The sequence below is a fragment of the Microtus pennsylvanicus genome, chromosome 7 (assembly GCF_037038515.1).
Source record: "Microtus pennsylvanicus isolate mMicPen1 chromosome 7, mMicPen1.hap1, whole genome shotgun sequence".
Taxonomy (NCBI): domain Eukaryota; kingdom Metazoa; phylum Chordata; class Mammalia; order Rodentia; family Cricetidae; genus Microtus; species Microtus pennsylvanicus.
The window spans coordinates 112,813,352-112,826,892 of record NC_134585.1 but is presented as its reverse complement, the minus strand read 5'-3'; positions in this window follow the sequence as shown (position 1 = coordinate 112,826,892).

Sequence of the window (13,541 nt, the reverse complement as noted above, 5' to 3'; positions counted from 1 at the left end):
GGCGGGACCTGAGGAGCTCTGCCCACTCTGTGGGACCCACAGCCTGCCTGGGGGCTCCCCCTTTTACACAGCTGGGGAGCACATCCATAGCACTTCTTGGCTCCACGGTACCCCACGCTCACCCCACGCTCAGGATGACAAGGACTGCTATGCCTACAATTTTCTCGGTCTCCAGATCCACACAGAAGAAATCGCAGACTCCAGGGCTGGGAAGCATGGGGTCAGGCCTCCCATTTATGGATCCAAATGTCTTGGATTCTCCTTCCTGGCTATGCCACTGACCAACTGACTCTAACCACTCCAGGCCTGGATTTTCTTGTTAAAGCAAACTTTGCCCAACCCCTGCTTCCAACACATGAACTGAAGAGGAAAATCTGAGCCAAGCGTTTGCACAGTTGCTGTACCCCGACCCCAACCCCCAGCTCTCTGGACAGGTGGGAAGAGACCTAATCTGAGCTTCCAGCAGCAGAGGCCAGAGGAGGTTGAGCCAGGACCAGTTAGGTGACCTGCAAATGACCACAGGCCTGAGTCCGGGCTGTCAACTTTGATATCCTGGAGGGGAGATACATAAGAGCATAATTCCTGTAACTATATTTCCTCACAGAGAACAGTGTGCTCTGCCAGAAAGCGCTGCCACGGGAACATTTTCTCATTACTATATAATAACATCAGCGCTAATGTCCTCCTCCCAGAGGAGTCCAGAGCACTTAGAGATTGCTTTCTCAGGGCCCAACTCGCAGGCCTTGGGCTGGTGGCCGAGGCTGCCAGCTACCCCTACCAGGCTTGCACTGCAGTAGAGAAAGCAGAAGCCAAGGGTGTCACAGAAAGTCACCGCACTCAGCGTCTTCAGTATTCCTGGGACCGACTCAGAAGGCTCTCTTCAAAGCCAGCACAACAGCCAGTCAGAGAAGAATCCAAAAAGGAGTGGGCCTTGTCTGCCCACTACACTCTACAGGAAGCAGGGAGGCCTGGGAGGGCTCTGTAAGCCTCTCTGCTCCAGACCGGTACTTGCTCCCAGCCTCCTTTGTGGGCTGAGTCAGAGAAGGTCACAAGCTATTGAGTATTTCTGCTAGAAGGTGGGAGAGGAGGAAGGAGGGTGTGAGCCTTTACTGCACAGTGGATCCCGTTTCCAGAGGGGCTTCTGTTTTGGGATTGAAATTCAAATGCTGGGGGTGACAGATTTCCCCAGAACAAGTGCGACTCTCCTGAGAAGACGCATTGCCTCGTTCGACTGTGGGGCCAAGTTTGGTATTTTGCTTTCAGATGAAAAGGGGCGTGTCCCTAATGGTGTCATTCTGGAGCTCCCGACTACGGGTGTCCTATCTAAAGGCCTGCCTACTGCAGCAGGCCTTCGCTGCCCCCAGGGTCCTACAGCTCTAGCTGGTGGGAAACCCAGTCACACATTTTGTCTGTCTCCGAAGGGTGTAGGTCTCACTTCGATGTCACAGGGCAAGAAGACCACAGTGCCCAGGTGCTTCATGCACACAGAGGAAGGAAGAGGGTGCTCAGACTTCTGTGGCTTCCCGTTGCTGGGAGCACTGGAGCACCGGCTGAAGCAGCAATGGCTCCCGGGCTGAGATGAACTGTAGGGCTCAACGGTCTTCACACTTCATCCACAGGAGCTTTTAGTATTACCAGAGAGAGTGAGAAGCAGGGTCTCCTGACCAAATGTGATAACAAAGAAGGCAGCAAGGGAGCTGGGCACAGAAAGGTGGCTGTTTTCCTTGAAGTCACACAACTGAGTGTTGGGGCCACCCTCTGTCCTGACCTCCTGGCATTTTTTAAACGGAGAAGACAGCCATGGATACATGTTTTCTGATTGTCACAGTGCCAGGTCATGGGTGGGGTCCATCTCTTAACAGTCAGGGGCAGTGGGTGGTCAACAAGGCACATGGTGGTAGTTGGTTGGCAGCAGAGAAAGTATCTTAGACTTTCTGTGAAAGAAACAATGTTAGGCATCCATTTTCTTCTCAGCTGCAGCAGTTTAGGCAGCAAGGAGCAGAGAGAGAGAGAGAGAGAGAGAGAGAGAGAGAGAGAGAGAGAGAGAGAGAGAGAGAGAGAGAGAGAGAGAGAACACATGCTTACCTGCATGCATTCTGCTCACCTCCTTTCTCAAGCAGTCCAGGACCCAGGCCTAAGGCGCTTACCACTTTCCGAATGTTCTTCTCATATCAAAGTTAATGTCATCCAGACAATCCCCTACAGATGTACCCATCCACCAGGGGTTAAGACAACCCCTCTTGGGACTCATTTCTACAGTGATTCTAGGTTCCGTCAGGTTGACAATTACTGTTTGCAATCACCATGTGTGCTATCGTGACATTTCACATGCTCTTGACTTCATATGTGACCAGTTGCTTCAAGCTCCTGTTTCCTCATCTTCCCCAAAGCAATGGACTGAACCCTGGAATTGTGAGTCAAATAAACCTTTTCTTCTTTCACTGAGCCTGTCGGAGTATTTTATCAAAGCAACAGGAAATGACTCGAACATACACGCTAATGTATCCAGGCCACTGCCTGAGAGCTCCTTTCTCACTAACGGGCCATGGTTCTGTTTCTCCCCCAGGTGTTGATGGAAGTGAAATCCTTGTCACCTAGCAGAAAGCGAACACAACAGCAATTGTGTCCAAAAGCAGCAAGTTCATTTCTTGCAAAGAGCAAGAATCTAGAAGCGCATCAACGGGGTCCTGCTAGACACATGCAGGGTCCTGCTTGAGGTGGTTGGGAGAGAGTGAGAACTACAGGTTGGAACTGTAGTGAGAGATGTCCTGACATACTGCTCTGAATTTGTATATATTCTTCCTCTCCTTTCAGTTCAATGAACAGTCACCAAACCCTGATGTTTGCCAGAGCGACTGCTAATAGCCTGGTTTTTTTGTCAGAGCCATAGATCTCAGCACCCAGGAGTCATGTGGCGGGAGGGTGACTTGATTATAAAACAACTCAAAATCCCGCAGGAACTTATACCAAAGCCCTGGAAACTTCAGTCACCCCAAGGGTGAATCTGCTTTCTGGGGGTCCCCCGCGCGGCCCTGACATTGAAGAAATGACATCTTGTTGAAGTGACTGTCTCAAGAGTTGTGCTAGCTGACCCTTCCTGAGGCTAAGCTGTTCCCTGCCACTCTGACCCACGAAATGGAATAATAAAAGTCATAAAATTGAGACTGTTATGGTGTTGGGAGAAAATAGAAGCTCTCAGGGTCTTTGCAATCTGTGCTGGGTGAGTGGCGGTTTGGAGTGAGCCACCATTCACGGCTGGAGTGAGCCACCATTCACGGCTGCCTCTAGCAGTCAGATTGTGCCCTATTTTCTGGAGCACAAGGCGGAGGGCATGCCTTCCAGCCAGGGTAATCATACGCCTCCTGTGTCAGAAGCAAACCCTGAAGACTAGAAGACACCGATGCAGGAAGAGGTAAAAAAGATACTTGCCTCTCGGGCAGCCTGAGGGCATCCTGGGAATATCAGGATCCTTCCTTCACAATCTAGAAGGGTAGATTTAGATGTAAGATTTTAAAGACCGTTGAGTCTGAAGGGTTTTAGTTTTTGGGGTGGCTAGCTTTCTTTATCGTTCCCAGAGCACAGTCTGCCCAGGGAGCTAGGGTCATCTGATTTCATGGCTGACCAAGAGGCAGTTGCTTTCCCGCTCCCTTTCTCACTTGGAGTTCCAGGTCAGTAAGGCAAGTTTTATGAGAACCTTTTCAGGGCCAGCGAAAAGGCTCAGTTGGTAAGGGTACTTGCTGCCAAAGCTGATGAGCTGAGTTTAATCCCTAGGACCCACGGGGTGTAAGGAGAGACTTGATCACTGCCCCCCAAAAGTTGTCCTCTGACTGCACACACATACACATAAACACATACTCTAGGTCCCTCATTTTGTAAATGAGGACCTCAGTGCCTTAAAGAGAGGAAGGAACTTACTTAAAACCCCTTGACAATTACATGGGCCATAAGCTAAGTTGCTTCTCTCTCTGCTGTGTCTTGATACCTGCTGGAAGCAACTTAAAGGAGGAAGGGCTTATTTGATGCTCATGGTTTGGAGGTACAGTCCATGGTGACCGGGAAGGCATGGTGGGGGAGGCTTGTTCACATCTGAGTGGATCAGGAATCAGAAACAGGGGCATGCTGGCACTCGTGTGGCTTTCTCTAGTTTTCTGGACTCCTGGCATTTGGCACCACCTCCATTCAGGCTTGATGTTCCTCCCTGGATTAAGCCTTGCTGGAAGCTCCCTCACCGGCTTGCTCAGAGACATGTCTTATAGGCGATCCCAACCCTTGTCCAGTTGATGGTTAGAAGTACCCATCATGGAGGCAGAGATCTAATGAGCTAGGTTTCTGGAGGCTTCTAAGATCAGTGAGACTCAGCTCCCTCCTAGCTGGCTCCAAGGGGGAGCACAAAGGCAAACAGACATGGAGCAAGTAGACCATGGTGACCGCCAAGCCACACAAGGGCTCTTTCCGCTGCCCACCTGCAGCCTACAGGGTTTTGTTTGTTTACCTGTTTAGTTTGGTCACCTAGCAACAGCAAGCTCCCCAAGGGCAGACAGAACTCATCACTCTCATTTGCCACTGAGTTCCCGGTGCCTGGAAGAGAATCTGGCAATGATGTCCGTGCACAATACCTATTTTTGGCCGAATAAACAAATGAGAATAGGATCTTTAGCAGGTACCTCCTGGAAAGTTTGTTTCCTTGTGCTCAGAGAGTGAACCCAGGACCTCGCCTCGGCCTCTTAGACAGATCTGAGAGAAGGGAGCCTCAGAGCTGGGCCTTCACGAGAAGGGTGGAGATGTCACAGACTGGGAGGAGAGCCATTCATGTTTCAGACTGAACACAGAGGAGGGGGCAGGAAAGCAGGGCTGTGTGGGAGCATTAGGGAGTCTGGCTGCAGTGTGAGAATGTGCTAGTTCATGGAGAGCCCCAGGTGAGAAGCGCCTGTCTAGTTGGCAACAGGAAACCATTCCAGATCCTTCCACAAAGGAGAGGCAAACCAGACCTATGGACCAGTGGATGGCTGAGGGGCAGGGGATGGGGGTGGGAGGGTGATGTTAGAGGCAGGGTGGCTGTTGGGAGGCTGGCAGGGGAGGGAGGTAGAGGAAGGGGGAGGGGGAGGGGGGATGGTAGCAGGAGCCCAGGCTACAGGTGACAAGGACGTGTAGGACAGAGACGCTGTTACTATTAATAGGAAGGCCAGTCACAGATGGTGTGTTTGGGTGTCAGAAACATGGAGGCTGAAGGACTGTGAGACCTCAGCGGTGACCCTGACATTCTGAGGCCAGATGCTAGGAGGACAAAATGGAAGCGAGCGAAGTCTAGCCGCAATAAATGGCGATGCGATGTGCTTGCTCTGTGCATCCCAGGTCTAAGTGTCTCATGGGAACTGCCTAGTGAAAATGGCTACCTAGATGCCAGAATATCAGCGCAGTACAGCTTGCCCTTCTGGACCCCTGAGCTCTAAACAGTCAGGGAACACAACTGGGCCACTGAGGGAGTTTTTACTTTTTAATTTGGTTTGTTGTTGTAGATAGGAGGGCCGTCTCACTATGTAGACCAGGCTGCCCTCGAATTCATAGAGACCTGGCTACCTCAGCCTCCTGAGTGCTCGGATTAATGGTGTGCACCATTGTCCCCAGCTAGGGGACTCTTTGAGACAGCCTGCAGGCCTCCAGCCTGTAGAAAGCTGGCCTGGCAGGGGACTGTGAGGCTCATTCCTCCATGGATGACACTCGTTCCTCCATGGATGACACAGGTGGATCTGAGGCTACTAGGGAAGGGGGCTGGGAGTCCGGTGACTTAATGGATCAGGTAGATATTTTGTTCCTGTGATACTGATGAGAGACCACTGAACTTTGGATGATTTGAATTTCAATGCTTTTCTCAGACCTTCAGTTTTATCAGAAAGCTCCTAACTGCACGTGCTCCCTCTCCCTGTGTACAGCTAGTTCAGAAGTTGTACCTCCAAATACCAACCCTCCTCCTCGGGGTACGGTGGTGATAGATTGGAGTTTATTGTTGCTGTTTTTGGAACATTTTTTGGTTGCTAGGATCTCCATGAGACACACAGTTCTAAAAGATCAATTCCCTGCCGCCTGCTCCTAACGTCATTCACTGTTATTGAGGAAATACAGTTCTAGAGGTGGAGGGTTGGAAAAAAAAAAACAACAAGTCTTTTACTGAACCCTGAAGTTCCTTTCTTCCTGGCCTAAGGGACATTGCTCCGATCATAAACTACAGGACTTTTAAGAAAAGCAAACGAACTTCAACTGCATTGCAAAGGTCATAGGGCCTGTGGAGGGAGGGAAGTGAATGATTAGCTTCTGCCACCAGTAGGCTTTGAGGAGATTTACAGGGTTCAAATGGGCGGCCTGAAAACTTCAGTCCAGGGCAAATGCTAACAAGTCTTACTCCCCAATCTGTCACCTCAAGAACTCCACCCACCTCGCCTCCTGGGAGGACACTCTGTGTCTGCCAGGGCTTGTCAAGGGCAGGCACCTGCCCCACCCGCGATTCGCAGACCTGGCCAGGAACCTTGGAGGCTTCCACTTGGAGAGCCGTCCTGGTCCTCTCCTGTCACCTGCACTGTGAACGACCAGCGATGACATACACGCACGCACGCACAGCCAGGCGATGACCTTCGGTTCTTTTTTTGTCTAGGATTTTTCATGTGTTCATGGGTAAATTGATAATGCCTACGCTAGTTCAAAGGCTGAAGGGATCAAACGAGATAAAGTACAAAAAAAAAAACCACCCAGGAAATGTACAGGAGTGGACACGTGTCTCTGAATCTTAGAGGCTCGTCCTGTCCTTTTCCAGAACAATCTCACCCTCCACCCCTCTGTTCTCCGCATGCGGGGGCTTGAGGGGGGCAGCGCTTTCCCCTGCGCATCCAGGGTGGTCTGGGGGGTGACCGATCCCGCGCAGTCAACATTCTGCTTTGCCAGCCGCATCCATGGCGGCTGTGGGGAGCCTGTGGATCAGAACAGCCTGCATGGGTGAGGGCCATAGTGTGATGGAGCCACCACCAGCTGCGCTCAGCAGTCAGCCAGAAAGGAGCCGCGAGCGCCCCCTGACGCCTCTACGGCGCAGCACAAGCAGGGCCGCCGCAGCCAGAGGGTCTCTATCAGCCAGCAGTGATGTCCAAGGCCACCCCTTCTGCTGTTGGTCCTTACTCAGTTTGGAACACATATCCTGGATACGTATATGGATCCGACGTGGAGAGAACCAAGGGCAGAGGGCGTTCTTGATGACCCTTACCACAGGGACAGAAGAAGAACATTCTAGAAGGAGGCAGAACCGGAAAGAGCAAAGTGAGAGAAGGGTGTGGGTCTGAGTGAAGGAGAAAGGAGCCCAGACCCCTTCCTTGTACACATGGTTCACCAAATGAGTCCCCCATTCGTGGTTGTCTCTAGACCTGAAACACAGGTTAGGTTTGCTTGAGAGCAGTAGTGTTGGGTGCCCCATAGAATATCTCATCCCCCTCCGGGGAGAAGGAGAAGGCTACTCTCTGCGCTTTGAGCAAGTTCGCGCTGTCATTGGGTGAGGAGATTTGCTCAGTACAGGACAGTCCTTTTACAGTGAGCACCAGTCCCTTGCCCCTTGGTATCCAAACACCCGTGGGCTGTGTCCTGACAGGGGAGTCGTGAGGTACGGTCTGAGAACTTTACAATATAAAGCTGGCAAAGGAAAGAGACTCTCTCCCAAGCAAAGCTGTTGAATGAGAGGAAATGAATGGTCTAGACTCTGAAACAAAGAGACGGGGAGGGAGAGCTTCTGCCGAGACCACTGCTGTTTGTTCCCAGGCTTAACAGGAAGGGAGACAGCCTGCACTCCTTTCTGATGTGCACTGTATTCATGCAGAGAGTGTGCGCTTTGTCCACGCTGTGCACCTTGGGCCCCGGTTAGGACTGCTGAGTGCGGCAGACATAGCAGAGTGAGCTATGCCATCATATGGGATGGGAGATTCATGAGCCAAGGGATGGCTAGGTACAAGGTATGCAGAATGCACTTGCTCTATCCAAAGCACAGCAAGGGAGCCCGTGTGGTGGAATAGCTTGAAAGAGACCATGCTGGCCTTGCAGGCCATGGGTGAGGGTTTAAATGAAGTGATGCAAGGCTCCTGGAAGGGTTAGAGCAGTGACTCAATATGCAATATTTAAGAGCATCCTAGCTCCTGGGGCTGGGGTGGTGTGGGGGCGGGACTGAGATGGGACTGAAGCCAGACTGGATTTGCAGCAGCCTAGAGGGGCAAGGTGATGGCTTAGCCCAGATATACGAGGGATTGGGACCATACAGAAAAAGTAGGAAAAGAATGCAGGGGTCCAGTTGGCTTGGATCAGGCTATTACAGACAGTCGTTCATCAGAATAGGACCGCAGTACATCACCTTCTCAGCTGACTGGGTTGAATGTATGGCCTCTGAAATCTTTCTAAATGCATTCCTGACATAGAAACAGGACCCTGCTGGCTCTGAAGGTGAAGCAAATCTTAGAACCCTGGCAGACAGGTGGGCAGCAGAACTGGCATTGCTCATTGGAGCCAGGTGTGGCATCCTGGAGGTCTGGAGCCTTTCATCAGGGCTGTGGTTATTTAGGGAGTGGAGAAGAAAGTCTGCGCTTTGCCTGAGAGGGGAATCTAGCATTCTGGAGTCTCCTGATTAAGTCTGGGTAGATAAGACAACATTTCTAGAATGGGGTGGATGAGAACAGCTTGCTATGAAGGAGATCTGTACACCTTGATATTAGCACTGAGTGGTGAAAATCACGCAGACATCCCCTAGGGACCTGTGACCACAAGGTGGCTTTGACTGCTTTCTCTCTGGACTTGTCTATTCGTTGGCTTGAAAGCCCACAAACATCAAATGTAATTTAAATGACCTTGGGTGTGTTTTTGGGATAACTGGGAGATTTAAAAGCAAATCTTTTTATGTAGTTCAGCTTCAATCCAGACCTCAAACAATTCCCACGGATGAAGTTTAAAGGAAAAATCAAAAAATTCACATTAAAAATTAACAAAGCACACAAAGAAACAAACACTACCATTGATTGTCAAAAAAAAAAGGATTACAGAAACAAAAAAGAAAACCCAGAAACAACTCTGGTGATTTCAGATATTAGAATGCTCTCACATGAAATAAAATTATTTATTTATTTAAAGATGCAAAAGAGGAGCTTAGAGCATGAGCAGGAACAGGAGACCCTAAAGCATAATCGCACAGGTTTGAGAAATGACCAAACAGACCCTTAAAATAATAAACAAAACGTAGCATTAATATTCAGTGGGGACAACCAATGCCAGCTTAAATGCAGCCGAAGAGAGTTAGTCATCTTAAAGACAGGTGAGCGTGCGCACGCGCACACACACACACACACACCTCCAGAATGTGGTTCTGAGAGATAAAATGATGTGAATTATGAAAGAAGTTGATAGTCGCAGAGGGTAGAATGTTGAGTTTACTTCACACCCACACTGGATTTCCCACAGGAAGAATGTGTGAAGACAGTTTTAGAGTTAAATGCTAATCATTCCCGAGAATTACTGGAAATTATTTTTCAAATTTAGGAAATCTAATAATCCGAAGGAAAAGAGGAGAATGATACACACACACACACACACACACACACACACACACACACAGTGGGTGAGAAAACATTAAAAACAGAAAGAAAAGACATGTACCCTCTGACAAATGGTCAGCTGGAAGACTTGTTAAAAGTCATAATGCATGCCTGCATGCCAGAAGGTAGCAGAAGACATTTGTGTTTGGGGGGGGGGGGGTGTGGGGGTTGAGACAGGGTTTCTCTGTAGCTTTGGAGCCGGTCCTGGAACTAGCTCTTGTAGACCAGACTGGCCTCAAACGCACAGAGATCTGCCTGCCTCTGCCTCTTGAGGTGTGTATCACCACTGCCTGGCTAACAGCAGAAGACATGTTTTTAATGTGCTAAGAACAATTGTGTGAACCAAGAGTTGCAAACTTCTCTGAAGAACAAAACTCCCAGTCTGCCGCACCTACAGTGTGTATACTTTTGGTACAGAAAATGCTAGCATGTGTGTTTGGGGAGAGGAAGGAAATAACACAAAGTCTGAGATTCCAGAGGGTAAAGATAGTGCTAAATGTGTGAACCAAATAAAACAGAACTTCAAGAAGTAATATAAGAAAAATATCCAAAAATATCCATTTTTGCCTATGTACCTGTGTGTATGGAGTGTCAGATGGGCTAAAAACCAACATTCTGATTGACAGTAGCAGACAGGGAGGAAATGATGGGAAGCCAGGCCTACTAAGATCCTCATCAGATTAGAGTGAAGATGTTGGCTAGCTCTGGATTTGGGTCCATAGCCATGGTAACCATTAAGGGAAATTAGACAGAGCAAGAAATTCCCAAGCAAAAGAAACACAAGGAAAGGAGAGGAAAGGAAAGGAAAGGAAAGGAAAGGAAAGGAAAGGAAAGGAAAGGAAAGGAAAGGAAAGGAAAGGAAAGACAATCATCTTCATTTTAACAGAGGCAAGAAGGTGGGCCCAGAGGCATAGGGAGAGGACAAGATGGATAAGTTGTAAACCATGTGACAGGAGAGGAGAAATGAAGCCACATGCATGTTAATACATAAACATATGGCCCCAAAACACAAGCTGAAGAGCTCAGCTACCAAATGTGTCTTTATAACATCTGCTTTAAAACAAAAGGTTCAATAGCAAAAGGATGCTGACGGGAAGATAAAGTTACACTGAGAGATGCTAACAAAAATAAGTGAAGCCTTTCCAACAAAATTGTATACAAGCAAAGTATTTACAAGGTTAGAAAAGGCCACTTTTTAACGTTAAATGCATCTGCTACTTAGCAGATAATAGCACTACTGAGCCTACTTGCCCCTAACCACACAGTCTCAACATTAAGCAAAAGTTAATGAAAACCATAAGAAACTGAAAAACTAGTGACCCCATGGGAGACTTAAAAACAATTTGTTCAGTAGATGTTGGAAAAATGGAGAGGAAAAAATATCAGAAATACAGAAAGGTCGATCAGCATGTGACCAGGTAACCTGCTACTTATTGAACTTCAAATTTATATTTGCATATCTTCTTGGCATGCACATAGGCTAATGAGGACATGCTGACCTAAAAGTTGGCTGCATAGACTGTGAAAGGATTGGGGTTTTTCAGACCACCCCTGTGATTAAGAATGCAAATATAACCAAGCCACCTGTCTTAGTTACTTTCCAATTGCTGTGACAAAGCGTCCTGAGCAAGGCAACGTATAAAAACAGATGCTTAATTGGGGCTCAGAATTGTGAAGGGCTAGAGTCTATGACTGTCATGGCAGGAAGCAGGGCAGCAGGCAGACAGGCACAGTACTGGAGCAGCAGCTGAGAGTTCCCATCCTTATCTGCAAGTAGGGGGCAGAGAAAGAACGAATTTGGAATAGGAGCGTTTGAAACCTTAAAGCTGTCCCCAGTGACAAACCTCCTCCAGCTAGACCACACCTCCCGATCCTTTCCAAACAGTTCCACCAAACAGGGATCAAGTATTCAAACATCTAAGCCCATAGAGCCAATCTCATTCAAACCACTACACAACTCGATGTTTTCAAACAATAACATTTTTAAAACTCCAAAACTCATGGGAACCTACTGGGCATTACTATCAGTTTTAGGTCCATTTGTGCCCAAATTACTCTGGATAAAACTAACACCGTTTCCTGAAGTTCTGTGAATTGCCCGTTCTGGTGGCAACCACAGGGGTCATGCAGCAGAAAGACTTTTCTATAGTGGTAGTTTTGATTGCTTACATTTTTAAAAATAGATTTTAATGTAAAAAAAAATAAGCAAAAACTTCAAAACCGCTCACTCATTTGGGCTACACCCCTGGCCATTCCATGGCTGGTTCCTGTTTCTATAAAGAGTGTGTTTAGCTATGAGGGGTGGAGGAACGTAAGGGAGGGGTAGGCGCTGATGTGACAAGTGTTTCCATAGCAGCGACCCTGTACCAAGGTCCAGGTTTTCACATCCATTTGTCCCCTTTATTGCTTTCGATGTGCTAGGGATGATTTTTTAAATTAATTAAATAAATTTTGAATAATTTTTTCCAAGGGCCTGGAGGTGAACAGGAGGAGAGATACCACTTAGGCACCAACAGCTGTCTCGAGAAAGAGTGAAGTCGGAAACTCAGAAGTCAAGCACCTGGTGAAGGCCATGTACTTCACAGGCGAGGAGCACACACAGCCAGGTCCATCTGAATGGCTGGATAGATGCTGTTCCCTGAGAGAGCATAGCCCCACATCCAGGGGTCTTATGGGAGGTGGAAAAGGTCCTCTGGAGAATTTTTAAAAAGAAGGGAGGGAGGGAGGGAGGGAGGGAGGGAGGGAAGAGAGGAGAGGAGAGGAGAGGAGAGGAGAGGAGAGGAGAGGAGAGGAGAGGAGAGGAGAGGAGAGGAGAGGAGAGGAGAGGAGAGGAGAGGAGAGAGGAAACAGGGAGAGTGAGTCAGCAACTAAGAGGGCTTTAGCGGACCCAAGTTCCGTTCCCAGCATCCATGTCAAGTGGCTCACAACTGCACGCGGCTCCAGTAGGGAATCCACCGCTCTCTTCTGGAACCCTTGGGCACCTGCACCCACATCGCATGTGCACACAGAGACACACAAACATGTCTTTATGGACTGCAGTAAAGACAAACCGAGAAACTGACCAAAGTAAAGAAGCATCGTGATCCGACCTCACTTTGTACTGGCAGTCTGTCTTCCGAAACACCGGAGCTGAACGCCTGCAGCGTCCAGGCTGGCCTCAGCTTCGGACAAAGACTGGGGCATTAGCTAAGGCACGATAAAAGACCGGCAATTTAGCATCAGCAGAAAACTACCTTTTTAGGAGGAGCAGGGTGCAGCTTTTAGACTAAGACAGTAACAAGTGTTTGGCCCTGAAAATGAGGGAGCCATGTTTGGCTTTTCATTTGTTGGTGCCTGCTGCCCTCTGCTGGCCAGATGTGGGAACCGCCAAGAATCAACAGAACAAGCTACTTCTCTGAATACTTGGCCTGACAGGCGTATGGGTCCACCCCTCTCTACACTCCACACTGTTAAATAACCACTCAGCCCACTTGACTTTTGTATGCTGGGACTGCTATAGCTGTTTTAATACTTTCTTAAGACATTTACATATTAGAAACAGAAACAAAACTTTATTTCAGCTGCTGCTTTCTCAAAACAAACAAAAGTTCCCCATGGTCAGAGAACATGGCTAATCTTGGTGATTTAGCAAAGCATGGGTTTCCTACCACTTCATGCTTCCCAAAAAAATCAGTTACTTTAGAAAGACAGTTTTTCAGCCTTTTCAAAATATGATTTACTGTGTGATAACCTGCTGGGGGACAATGGTCTTTTATCCTGTCACTTGTATTATTTTTAATAAAGTGCTGATTGGCCAGTAACCAGACAAGAAGTAGAGGTGGAGCAATGAGAATTGTGGAAAGAGGGAAGGTTTCGGTCTGCAGTCGTGACCCAGCCTCAGAGGAAGCAAGATGTGACTGCCTCACTAAAAAAGGTACCAAGCTACGTGGCTAACTC